The sequence below is a fragment of the Anser anser genome, assembly GCF_964211835.1.
Source record: "Anser anser genome assembly, chromosome: Z".
In the NCBI taxonomy this organism is placed as follows: domain Eukaryota; kingdom Metazoa; phylum Chordata; class Aves; order Anseriformes; family Anatidae; genus Anser; species Anser anser.
The window spans coordinates 523,627-536,465 of NC_139723.1; the positions used below are offsets into that span (position 1 = coordinate 523,627).

General features: G+C 48.3%; 1 protein-coding gene across 7 annotated transcripts in view; it reads left to right on the plus strand.

Moving 5' to 3' along the window:
* The window catches only part of FRMPD1 (FERM and PDZ domain containing 1), a 58,225-nt gene that overhangs the window by 16,218 nt on the left and 29,168 nt on the right, over positions 1-12,839 (plus strand). For 6 of the 7 annotated variants that reach the window (XM_083817476.1, XM_083817477.1, XM_083817478.1 and 3 more), the window contains exon 2: positions 9,317-9,466. The gene's annotated coding sequence lies outside the window, so the exon portion shown is untranslated. Of the gene's footprint in view, positions 1-9,316; positions 9,467-9,577; positions 9,647-12,839 lie in introns of all 7 variants that reach the window. The other variant, XM_083817479.1, reaches the window with a different exon arrangement.

Consider the following 12,839-nt stretch of genomic DNA (forward strand, 5'->3'; position numbering starts at 1 on the left):
TCAGACGGCAGTGGTTCCCCCGGGCCTCTTGGGCAGTGGCTACTCTAGGTAACGCTGTGCAGGGCATGGCTCATTTGGACCTTCAGATTCATCTTTCAGCTTGTCAATGGCTGCTGCGTCCCTTCCTCTGTCGTTCTGCTGCAACAAGTCCCTGCCGTGGTGTGGGGCATGGAGCCACCTTGCGCAGCTCCTCAGCAGGGCCGAGTCTGTGCCTCTGGCAGTGTACGGTGTGTCTGCGGGCTGGGTGGTGTCACGCCATTCCTCTCCCCCACGGTCACCTCGTCCCCAGGCAGCGCAGTTCCACTGGACGCCTCTGTTCCACGGCAGGTTCCCCTGTGAAGAGCACCTGAAAGGTGAATCTGGGGCCCTGAGAAGCTCTGTCCCAAGTGACAGACACCTGTGAAGATGCTGTGGTCTGGGTGAGCCAGAGTGAGTCTGTGGAAAACCTGATCGTTGCTGACCAGCACTGTGGAAAACAGAAAGATCATAAGATTTCCAGGGGTATTTGGAATATCCAGGTAGAGGCAACATGAGTGGTGTGTCTTCAGATATCCCTGATGTTCCTGGAAATCCTTTTCTGCGTGCAGCATTTTCATCAGGCAGGGTTCACCTGCATGAAGGCCTGAAGGAGAAACTCTTATCTTTCCTGGATTGCCAAAGTGCTTGGTATTTCTGTGGTGAAGGCTTTTGACTTCAAGCAGGTGGACAGTTTTTTTTGTTGTTGTTGCTGTGGGTTTTTTTTGGTTGGTTGGTTGTTTTTTTCCTGGCAGCACCTGTTTTTATGTGAAAACCTGGGTTTTCATTAGGATTAAAAGGCAGTAGTGTTGTTGGTTTTTTTGGTTGTTGTTTTTTTGTTTGTTCTCCAGAGTCAGAAAGGCAAGTGGTAATTCTCCCTGATACTAAAAAACAAAACCAAACAAAAACCAGTGCTGAATATTGATGATTTTTTTCCATTTTAAACAAGAAGGAAAACAGGAAATAATGCTGTGACTTGGAAGCACTTTTTGGGGGCAGTGGCTGGGGGCACATCGTGTTTCTGACACAGACTGCACATCCTCAAATGTTTCATGGCTTCATTACCATGTTGCCTTGTTTTCCTCAGTTCAAAGTGGAAGATATGGTATGTTGCGGGAGGAGGGGTCCAGTCAAGGAGTATGGCTTTACTAGCTGCAAACTAGAAGTGACAAGTCCCTTAGGCTGCTGCAACATGTTGTGTTCAGCTGGTGAGGGCCTGACCCACAGCGTCAGAGGCTGGTCCTGGCTCTGCGGGTGGGCTGATGGTGGACATGGCGGTGTCTCATTCCGTGAGGTGTGATGTACCACTCGTGCAAAAAGTACTTTTGTTCTGGTAAGACAAAAACCTGAAGCCCAAGATACATTGATGGCTATATGAAAAGCTAAGTTGGGTTGGTGCCCTTTTCTAAGGTGGTTAGTGACAACGGCTGATGAGCCAGAACTTGCTCGCTTGCCCACTGAAAGCATTGCAATCGGAAATGGTGACTACTGGAACACATGAAGAAGACTTGTTCACACTGGAGCAGGAATTTGGTGATGCTGGACTTGCCTGGTGCTGCTTAGCAAACAAGACCATATGTTTCTGGAACAGCACAGGTTCTCTTTTTGGCTGCCTGTGGCAGTAGATGAACCACAGGCTGTACAAGAGACTATGCAGGATGTGCTGGTGTGCTGCAGGACCAGCCCGGGGGGATGTGGTCCACACTTCTGCACTAGCAGAGGAAGGGTCCTGTGATGCAGCAGACCTGTTCTTCTTGCAATGTTTGTTCTTCTGCCTATTATCTCCCTAAGTAGGGAAGCAGTGAGGTTGGGGTTGTCCTTGTTCAGAGCCCACATCAGCACCGCCTGCCAGCTTTTAGAGGAAGGTTGACCACTAGGGCAATTCATGTAGTCACTGTTGTCTGCCTTCCCCCACAACCCAACACAAACACCCAATACCAGTTGTTTTTAAAGTCTTTTAGAAACAGCTTGGTAAAAGGGTGTGTGTACACACCTTGGAGGACATTTTGCTAACAAAAGCTGTAAGTCGCCTGGACTGGGTTAGTTCCCTTTCTTGGTAGCAGAAAAGCAACTGTCACCTGCTCCTCAGCGCTAGGCCGTGGGCTTGCTAACCCACCGGCTGGTGCTGTAGGGCTCCTTCCCCTTTTAACCAAGTCAAAGCTTTTCATTTTCTGTGTCCCAGCTGAGCCTCCCTGACGTGGGGAAGCTGGGCAGAAATGCTCAGAACAGTCGTACAGTCAGGGGGACATCAGCTCGGCTGTGAAGTCCTTGTTAAGAGAGCAGGCTGTTCTGTGGTACCAAAGCGATTATAATGAGGGCCCCAGGGTGATCGTAAAAGCAGCTGACATAAGGGTGTGGAGGATAATCTAAATCCCATTAGAGACATCTGGCAATATCTAACAGTGTCATGGGGATGTTTTCCTCATGAGTAGAATCAGCACTGCAGCATGGGTGAGGGGACTGACGGAAAAGGATGTTTGTGGCTGCCTGCCCTTTGAGCACAGAGGGGAATTCCTTGGGATGAGCCCCAGGCAGGCCCGTGCCCCGCAGGAGACACCACAATGCATTTGGGCTCTTTGGGCTGTCCTGTGAGCTGGGCAAGCCTGCGTGGATGCAGCTTTTTTCTGCAAAACCAGGGAAGAGTTACAGATGTGCTCAGGGAAATCTTCTCCTCATACTGAATTGACTTATAAGACAGGATGACCACGGTGATTCTTTTCTTTCTCCTCTCTCCTTTCCCCTCCTTTCTGCTTTTTTTTTTTCCTTCTCCAAAGGCTATGTTATTTAACTATGTGATTGTGGAAAACTTGTTAGCAACAGCTCAATCACACTCAAATAATGAAAGCAGCATGGCTTGCCCCAGCCTGTGTGCTCCTGTTTATCTTTCCTCAAATCTTCACCTGCCTCACTGCAGAGGTGGAAGAAGGGAGCTGTGATGGGGCTGTAACAGTACTTGATTTCTGTAAAAGTCGTGACCGCTGGAGGAGGAAGGAGGCCTGCCCTGTCAGTGTCTGCTGTGTTTGCATGGGAGCGAGCCTGCGGAGAATCCCAGGAGACGTGGGAGCTGGGAGGTAGCGGGTGAGCGCTGGCTGCTGGGCTGCGGCTGCGGGCGTGTGCTTCTCCTCTGTGCTCATGTGCCATCTAGCTGCTCCTGCCTCATGGCACAGCTCGAATCCTCGGTGTGTGCGTCTCAGCAGCGCTGCGGTGTCGGTGCTGTGCGTAAAATATCTCCGAAGAAGAGGAACGCCCTTATCGGCAGGTGCTATGCAGACGGAAATGTTCTGGGGAGGGGGCTCTGGTAACATCCTCCTGGCTGGGGCTTTCTCGTGTGCTGGTGGGAGTGCAGGTTGCCATTGCAGGTTTAATCATGGTCCTTTGGACCAGCTATCTCCTCTGACCGTATCTCAGAGAACATCTTTAGAAGCTACTACGTGGAATGTCTGTAAAATACTGTTTTGTCCCAGTGGCTTGTCAGGACTGGCTGACCTTCAAAAGCTTTGCTGCAGAGACAGCCAGTCCTCCCAAAAGTGTCTTCTGATGCAGTTCAGGCTCACAATGACTACATTTGTCAGGAATTAGCTTAGTTTTCTACTGTCTGCCTGGAAAGCAAGGAATGGGCCTGCCCTCTGGTGGCACGTGCAGGAGAACAAGGGTTTAAGAATTGAGGACAGAGACCACCAGTTTCACTGATGCCTCTCTACCCCATAGGGGACCCACTCCATGACCCTGGCAGGTCACAGAGATACGAGTTTGGCTGTGTGAGAACCTGCCTGTTCTCCTGAACCTGCATCGGACCGGTTCCGCACCTGCTTACGCTGTCAGGAGCGGAGAGCCATCCCTTGGCGGAGGGATCCCAGACTGTCCCGTAGGAGCCCAGCCTTTCTCCAGGGTCAGGGGTGTTCGTTGCCTGGGGATGGCCTCAAGGGGTGCCTGAGCCGAGCCCTTCTTTCACTGTCCTTTTGATCTCTGAAAGCGGGTGGAAAAACTGGGGCTTTCTGACATTTTCTGACAGCGGAGAGGCTGAGTGTAATCTAGAGGATTTCTGTGCTGTTCTCCAAACCAAGATCAGCCACGCTGCACAAGAAAACCCTCTGCTGCTGCAGTTTCTGCTTCTTAGAGCTTGTGATGGCAGCACATGGCAGGTGACTGGTCTCTGGGGAATAGCAGGCGTTATGAGTTTGGGTAGCCTGTGCAGGGACCAGCCCCACTTTGTCTCCAAACTGTGCTGTCTGAGGATCAGTCGCCAGCTACATTGGAGGTAAAATTCTCCTGCACAAGCCTTTTCAGCAGGAATAGCTGCAGTCTGGATACCAGCAGGACTGTGGACTTGTTTATATTGCTCTGTCTGTGCCATGAGAAGGCAAAAGCAGAAGACATGATGAAGTGCACAGCCGTGTCATGTTTTTTCCACAGCTCATTCTCTAGTGGCTTTCACTGCTGTAGAGCATTGTATCCCCATAGCACTGCATGCAAGGCAGAGACACCTCTGCTCCTTATCCAGGGGAACTGCTGAAGTTCAACATCTTTAGGATTACTTTGAAGACCAAGAGATCGGATCAGGAAGTTAGCCATCCGTCAAAGGATATGAAAAGAGAGAAGATGCTGAGGCCTAAGCAGCTTCAGTGAATGGAGGTAATACCAGCAGTCCTGCAGCTTCTGTGAGACTCAACAGCCCCATAAAGGAAAATTGGGAAGAGGACCAGAGGTTATTTTAGGAACTTTGAGCTGCTCCTCAGGGACAACAGACAGAGCTTTTTTAAAGATCTAACCTAGTGCTCAGGTTTTGATCATGCACGAAAAGAGAGATTTGATTTGAATGAAAAGCAGACAGGACCAACACAAAGCACTGTATTTATGCTTTGGGTCATGGCAGTGACTGACACTGAATCTTACTTGCCTGTATTTTCAACATCCCAGCTGGTGTGGAGGTTGCTGCTAGTATTTGGGTCCATGGCATGCTAGGGTGGCCAGAGGCAAGGTTTCAGTGTCTTCCGTGGTCATACAGTTCAGCTCAGCATGGCAAGGCTTCCTGTGAGGGCTGCACAGTATTAGCTGGAGCTTAGGTGCCTAAACTACGTACTTCCATGATTATGTCTGCTTGCAAGCATTGTTGCAGAGTGACTGGGAGGCTGGACTGAGGTTGGGAGGTGGAAAAAGCCTTAAATGCCCTTTACTCCCTTACTAAATACACATGTGAGGCAGGAGTACTGTAATAACTGCAAAATCATTGAACAGCTTGGGTTGGAAGAGTCCTTAAAGATCATCTAGTTCCAACCCCCTTGCAACATTGAGAACCGTCAGCAGGGCTGGCAGCTTGAGTGGCAAAGCAAATGTTGGTCATATGCTTTTCAGGTAGAAAAGTACATTTTGCAAAGAAAATAATGCAATTGTTCCACTCCATATGCTATAAATACACATATTGTCACAGTAGTGTGTGTCATAGCTGCTCTTTCTCGTTAGTCAAAACAAACCAGGCCCCAAACTTTAGGACATTCAGAACAAACAAAAAACTTGAATTCCTCTTTATTTGCCTTACAAGGATGCATCTGGGACCATGCATCAAGGGTGTTTTTTATTGCCACTGTGAAGGTCAACTCCATTCTTTTTGTAGTAGAAATTTAAATCAAATCTGAAACTTCAGCCGTCATTGTAACTCTGGGGTGGATGCTGGGAACATCAGTATAAGGGTGGCTAGGCTTTAATGAGTTGGCAGTGCCGATGTGAGGATGAAGTGTTGCAGAAGGGTCTTCTGGGTGCCCCTACATGTTGTCTGCAGCTGGGTGTCCTTTTCTGTCCTGCAAAATCCAGCAAGTCACTAATGGCCACAGGAGGTTTTGGAAGCTTTGTGGGGAAGTACAGGTGCAAGGGAGCCCTTAAAAGGAGAAGAAAATAATTTTGCTCAGCTGGCCTGACCACCTCTGATGATGCCTGTGGGAGAATGCAGGAGACTGGTTATCCTTCCCATTGCATCCCAGCTCTTGGAGCTCAGCACAGGCAGCTGGAGTCAAACCTGCCCGTGATCTCCTGTCTGCTTCTCTGCAGGCTGCCTGTTGTTCTGGCTGCTTTTGGGTGGCCTGTCTGACAGTGGTGGCAAAATCGAAAAGCTGTATAAGGAAAGCCACCATGACAAATATTCCAAAGAGAACCAGAGGTCACTTGACCTAGTTAAATGTTCTGTCTGATTACTCTAAGGAAGTCTGGGTTTCGGCCTGGCGCTGTCTCAGCAATGTGTGCCATTGCAGTGTGCCGGTGGGGGAAAGTTGCAGTAGAAGAGCTCGGGCTGCGTTCCCACAAGCCATTACACTCTTCCTAACCTTGCAGGGCTTCCTGCTGTGTGCACGATGGTATGCTTGCTGAAGGTTTGCTACATCAGCAGTGAGCAAGTAAATCAAAAGCAGCGTGTCTGAGATGGCCCAGAAGAACACTGAAGTGTAATGGCTCTTTGTCAGTGTATGTTATTGTGCTGGGGTTTGGGAACTGGGGAAGGAAAGGGTGCACTATACACTATTTTGATTGTATTGTTGTCTTCCTTGAGATTGCATGATGCTGACTAGCGTCACTCAGAAGAAAGTGATGAGTTCTCAGTAGTCATCACTGAGAACGATGCTTCTAGAAGAGCTGTGATTCAGGTCAGTGGTGGTAAGGCTGGACCACATCTAGAGATGTTTTATGACAGGTTATTCCAACTGTTTCTGTCTGTGCAGGTCTTTGCTATCAGTGGGCAGTGGAGGTTTGCTGATCCTGAGTGTCACTCCTGCCTTCTCTATGTCCCCTGGATGCTAGTCTGCTTGCTCTCCTGCAGCTTTTGGTGTGTTCTCCTTGCAGTGTTCTCCTGCTGCATAGGAAGGAGTATGGCACGGAGGGTTGAGGTGTTTTGCTGAGGGAATCCTTGTTTCCTGGAGAGATGCAGTAATTCCTTGGGGAGATCGCTTAACTTTGCAGAGCTCTTGCACATCAGAGTGCCGTGGGGTGGAAAGGAGCATTTTCTGGTGAGGAACGTGTTGCTGTATCATCCGGGCTGTGCCGCCTGTCTGCAGATGTATGTAATGTCGTGGGGAAAAATGTAAATCACACACAGCAGAGACTTAGTTTCAATAGCTGCTCTGGCAGATGAATTGGGTGGCTCTGGTGATTTCAGGGTTCAGCTGGGTGAGGAGAATGCCTAGGGGGTGCCACCAGGGTGCCAAAACTGCTGAAGAGAAGGGGGGGAAGGAGTTGGAGCTGGGTGGAGCCTGGTGACAGGACAAGGGGTGGTGGGCGCACACTGAGGGACACGAGGCTCTGTCTGGGCAGAAGGAGAAGCTGCTTTGTGGCGAGGGTGACCAGGCTGTGGCACAGGTTGCCTGAGGAGCCTGTGGAGTCTCCCTGCTCGGTGATCTTCACTGAGCAGCTGGATGTGGCCCCAGGAAGCAGTTCTGGCTACTTTTGCTCATTAGAAAACTTCAGTTTGATGGATTTATACTTCCATTCAATGATGTGGGAAAAATTGTAGTATTCTCTTTGAGAGCGTGTAACACACATGTGCGCACACACGCACAAATACATGTATATAATATTTTTCTGCCAGTCAAATCTGGGCTGGGTGGCTGAACACTCCCACTCAGTGCCTTCTGTGGGATTGCACCGTAGGAACTCATTTCTTCACGGCTTCCTCTCCCCATAGGGTGGGCTGCTGCAAACTTTGCTTTCCTCACTGGGTTGGATGGAGACCCGGTGACATTGCTTGTATTTGCAACATGGGCAGAATATATGAACATCTGTTACCACTGCAGTGGCAAAAAGGGAGGCTGTGGGGAAGGAAGCCCCAACAGCAGCCAGGTGTCTGGTGGGGAAGGGATGTTCTTGCTGCGGTGGTGAGGTGCATGTTGCGCAGCCAGTGCAGGCTGACAGATGGACGTGTTTCCTGGCGTGCCACCTTGTGCCTACACACTCTGAGGTTCGCCAAGGCCTTGATCTCCAGGTCGACGTTCTTTCTGAAGAGCCAGAACCATTCAGGTTTCCTCTGAGACACCAAGCGGTAGCTGTTCGGATGGGTCAGTTGGTCGTGCAGATACCGGGCAAGTCTTGTTTTCCTCTGACAGAGTTTAAGGATCTTCTGGTATTTCGATCCTGGTCCACTCAAGCAGCTTCGTGATGTGTTCGAGGGCTTGATCCAAAATAGTTCCAAAATGGCAGGTGCAAGTGGGAAAAAGACTCAGGTGAGAGCTTTTCTGGGGCTGCTTTGGAGCAAAGAGGAGGTGCCAGTCACACATGCTTGGTTTGTACATGCAAAGGGCTGGATAACCCTCTCCCACACAACACACGTGCAAGTGTCTGCGTGCCCAGGGGACACCCTGAGAAAGAAAACAAACCCTACTGCACTGAGTTTTGCACTGTAATAAGGAAATACCTGCCAAAGCCTCCTCTTTTAAGATGCCTATCTCAAAAAGTCTGTTTTACAGGAAGAAGTGATTTATTTTTTTTCTTCTTTTATATTCCATCTAGGGTTTCTGAGCATTTATATTCATTCTTCAAGCTTTTTGTCCTTGTCATGTGGACTCGGACTTCCTCCAGAAATCCTTTTTTGTGAAGGGCAGCACAGGTGTGGAAAGGAAAGCCTGTTCTTTCTGCAAAGAAGATAAAGGGCGGGGATAGAGGATGGAGTAGCCACACTGTGACACACGTGTAATAGTGTCTAGGGCTGTCTACAGACAGAGAAGGCGAAAGATTTTGACCGAAAGAGTGATGTTAAGGATAGATGATGAATGATCAGGCCTTGGATTGAAATGTCCGATTTATGTCCTCCTGGCTGCAGAACTGCTATCCTTGTACATATGCTATGATTATTCCCCGGTCACCCATCTGGAAAGAGGCCAGATTTCCTATCCAACAATCTATTTCTTCCTTCAGAAAGTACTGTTTGATTGCAAGGATGCTCATTTTCAGCTCAAAGATGCTGTTCAGAGGCAGGTGTGGCTGGGGTCAGTTTTTGATTGTGCTGCGTAAAAAAGAGCAGCCAAAAAAATGCTCATGAAAGAAATGAAGGGTTGAATTTTATGACCCTCTTTTCTGTCCATTGCTATGTGATTGGGTAGTGAAAAGGGCCAGAACGGCTTCCAGGGAAGGAAAAGAGAAATCAACAAACGTTGGTCCCGTCCTTTCATCATTGTTAGGAAGAGTGTTGTGAGTGGGGAAGGTGAAGAGGAATAGAGATCCAGTTTGTGTTCAGACAAAATGTCTCATGCCTCATTTCTGTCAGCTTCCAAGCATCTCTTTTATATCTTGTTATTCTGATATTAACTTACTAATTTTTCTCTTGCAGCAGAGCTTCTGCCATGGATCAGCAGCTGCTGTCATCTCAGCATAACCAAGAATGTCCCTGTTGTGCTGAGTTTACTGTCTGAGCAGAAGACCTAAGAGAGAAGCTGGGGGCTTACAAATCTTGCAGATTGAGTGGAAGACAGTGTGGAAGGTGATTCTGTTTCTTTGTCAATATTTGAAATAGAAAAGGTTGATATTCTTTATGACTTTTTGTAGATGCAAACAAATTTTCTGATTCATTTTGCATTTGATTCACCTGCAGCCCACAGTTCTTTCCAGCATTTGAACAAGTAATGAGAATGGTGGCTACAGGCTTTCTGTAACTTGGAAGGTACGACATTAAAGTTACTAATGAGCTGGCTTTATAGAGGAGAGGTGGACTGGCAGATTAAGTTTGGGGTCTGGAAGCTGACCTGGCCTTCACATCTTCAAAAGATACAACTTTTTTTTTTTAACATTTTTAGGTGCAATTAAAGTCATAATGAATTAAATAGATCTGAGCCAGATGATTCCAGTGCCACAGTTCTTCATTTCAGTAGGACTAAAACAATCACAGAATGCTTTGGGTTGAAAGGGACCTTAAAGATCATCTAGTTCCAATCCTCCTGCTGTGAGCAAGGACTCCTTCCACTGGACACCTTCCACTAGACCAGTTTGCTCAAAGTCCCATCCAACCTGGCCTTAAACACTTCCAGGGACAGGGCATCCGTGACTTCTCTGGGCAACCTGTTCGAATATGTCACCACCCTTGTGGTAAAGAATTTATTTCTAACATCTAATCTAAATCTACGTCCTTTGAGTTTAAAACCATTGCCCATTGTCACTACACTACCAGCTAAAGAGTCCCTCCCTGTCTTTCCCCCTTTAGGTACTGGAAGGCTGCTGTAAGGTTTCCCCAGAGCCTTCTATTCTCTAGGCTGAGCAACCCCAGCTCTTTCAACCTGTCTTTGTAGGAGAGGTGTTCCAGCCATCTGAAGATCAGAGGATGAGAGAAGCTCTCTGGATGATCAGAGATAATTCTTGTGGCCCTCCTATGGACATGCTCTAACAGGTTTATGTCCTTTTGCTGGGGGCCCCAGAGCTGAACATAGGGCTCCAGGTGGGGTCTCCTGAGAGAAGAGCAGAAGGGGAGAATCACCTTCCTCACTCTGCTGGCCATGCTGCTTTTGATGCAGCCCAGGATGTGGTTGGCTTCATGGGCTGCAAGATCCACTTGTCACCAAGTCTGTATTCATGTTTGGGATTGTCCCAACCCAGGCTCAGGACCTTGCACTTGACCTTGGTGAACCTCACGCTGTTTGCACGGGCCCACCTTTTGAGCTTGTCAAGGTCCCTCTGGATGGTATCCCTTCTGTACAGCATGTCAGCTACGTTGCACAGCTTGATGTCATCTCCAAACACGCTGAGGTTGCGCTCAATTCCACTGTCCATGTCATCAACAAAGATGTTAAATAGTACTGATCTCAGTGTGGACACCTGGGGACATAATTTCTTACTGGTTTCCACCTGGACATCTAGCTGTTGACCGCAGCTCTTTGAGTGTGACCATCCAGCCAGTTTCTTATCCCCCGAGTTGTCCATGCATCAAATCTGCCACTCTCCAATTTTGAGATCCTGAGGAACAGTGTCAAATGCTTTGCAACAGTCCAGGTATATGATCTCAATTGCTCTTTCCCTATCCATCAGTGCTGTAACCCCATCATAGAAGGCCTCCAAATTAGGTAGGCACAATGTGCCTTTAGTGAAGCCACACTGGCTGTCACCAGTCGCCTCTGTTCTCTGTCTGCCTTAGCAGAGTTTCCAGGAGGATCTGCTCTGTGATCTCGCCAGGCACGGCGGTGAGACTGACTAGCCTGTAGTTTCCCAGGTCCTCCTTTTTAAAAAATGGGAGCTATGTTTCCCCTCTTTCAGTCAGCGGGAACTTCACCAGACTACCATGATTTCTCAAATGTGATGGATAGTGGCTTAGCAACTTCGTCTGCCAGTTTCCTCTGGACCTGTGGATGCATATCATCAGGTCCCATGGACTTGTGCACCTTTAGGTTCCTTAGATGGTCTCAGATCTGATTTTCTCCTACAGTCAGCATTATGTCATTCTGCAGGTACCTGGCTTTGGATTCTGCAAATTGGGTGGTGTGGCTTGCCGGTGAAGACTGAGGCAAAGAAGTTGAGTTCTCCTTGTTGATTGTAGCCAGGTCTCCTGTACCACTCATTGTGGGGTGCACAGTTTCTTTTATCTATCTGTATTGTCCTGTGTACTTGAAGAAACCTTTGGGTTATTTTTCACATCTTTGGCCAAATTCAGCTCCGTCTGTGCCTTGTTGTTCCTGGTACACTTCAGTGTTCTCAGGCCCTCTCTCTATAATCTTTCCAGGATTTGTATCTCCTGCCTGTGCACTTTGTTTTGAGTTTGGCTAAGACGTTCTGACTTAGCTAAACTGGTCTACTGTCTTCCCTGTCTGACTTCTTGCATGTCAGGATTGAGAGCTCTTGTGCCCTAAGAAAAATGTCTTTAAATATCTCCCAGCTCTCATTCTCCCTTTCATCTCTTAGGGCAGTTTCCCAAGAGATCTCATGAACTAGTCCCCTAAACAGCCTGAAGTTTGCCTTTCTGAGGTTTAGGGTGTCGACTCTACTTTTTGCCTATCCTGTATCCCTCAAGATTGAGAGTTCTGCCAGGACATGGTCACTACATGTAGGCCAGGCTACCTGCAGTCTTGAGCTGTCCCATAAATTCTCCTGCATTGGTGAATGACAGGTCCGGCAACATCTCTCCTCTTGTTGGTCGTCCTACCATCTGTACTCGGAGGTTGTCCTCAGCACACTCCAGTTGTCTCCTTGACTGCTTGCAGTTTGGTGTGCCGCTTTTCCAGCAGATGTCAGGTTGGTTGAAGTCCCCGAGCAGGGTCAGGGCCTGTGAGCGTGACGTTTCCTGTTGCTGAAGAAAGAACTCATCAGCATCCTCTCCTTGATTGGGTGGCCTGTAGTAGACATAAACCACAAAATTTCCTTTGTTGGCTTAGTCTCTGTTTTTCATCCATACGCTCTCAATCTGTGCGTTGCTGTTCTCTGTGCAGTCAGACCCATTTTTTGCAGAGGGTATCTCCCATATCTTTCCTTCCTTGCCTGTCCCTTCTGAATAGTTTATAGCCGTTGCTTGCTGCACTGCAATCATTTGATTCATGCCACCAAGTTTCTGTGACAGCAATCAAATTGCAGTTTTCCAGCTGGGCAGTGGCTATCAGCTCTTCTTGTTTGTTACCCCACGCTGTGTGCATTTGTGTATAGAGGCACTTCATTCGGGTCTTTGACTGCCTAACCTTTTTCACAGAACCTGTTTTGGAGGGTTGGGAGGCACTCCTCACTACCCTGGTAGATGCACTTTTTCACTCCGTTGCTTGTGTCATGCCCCATCCCACAGGTTTGACAGCTGGGGGTACAAGCACAAGGAGCAGGTTGGGTGAGTGACCATTTTCATATTGCTTAACTAGAACTTTTAATTAGAAGATCCAGAATGAGCCATT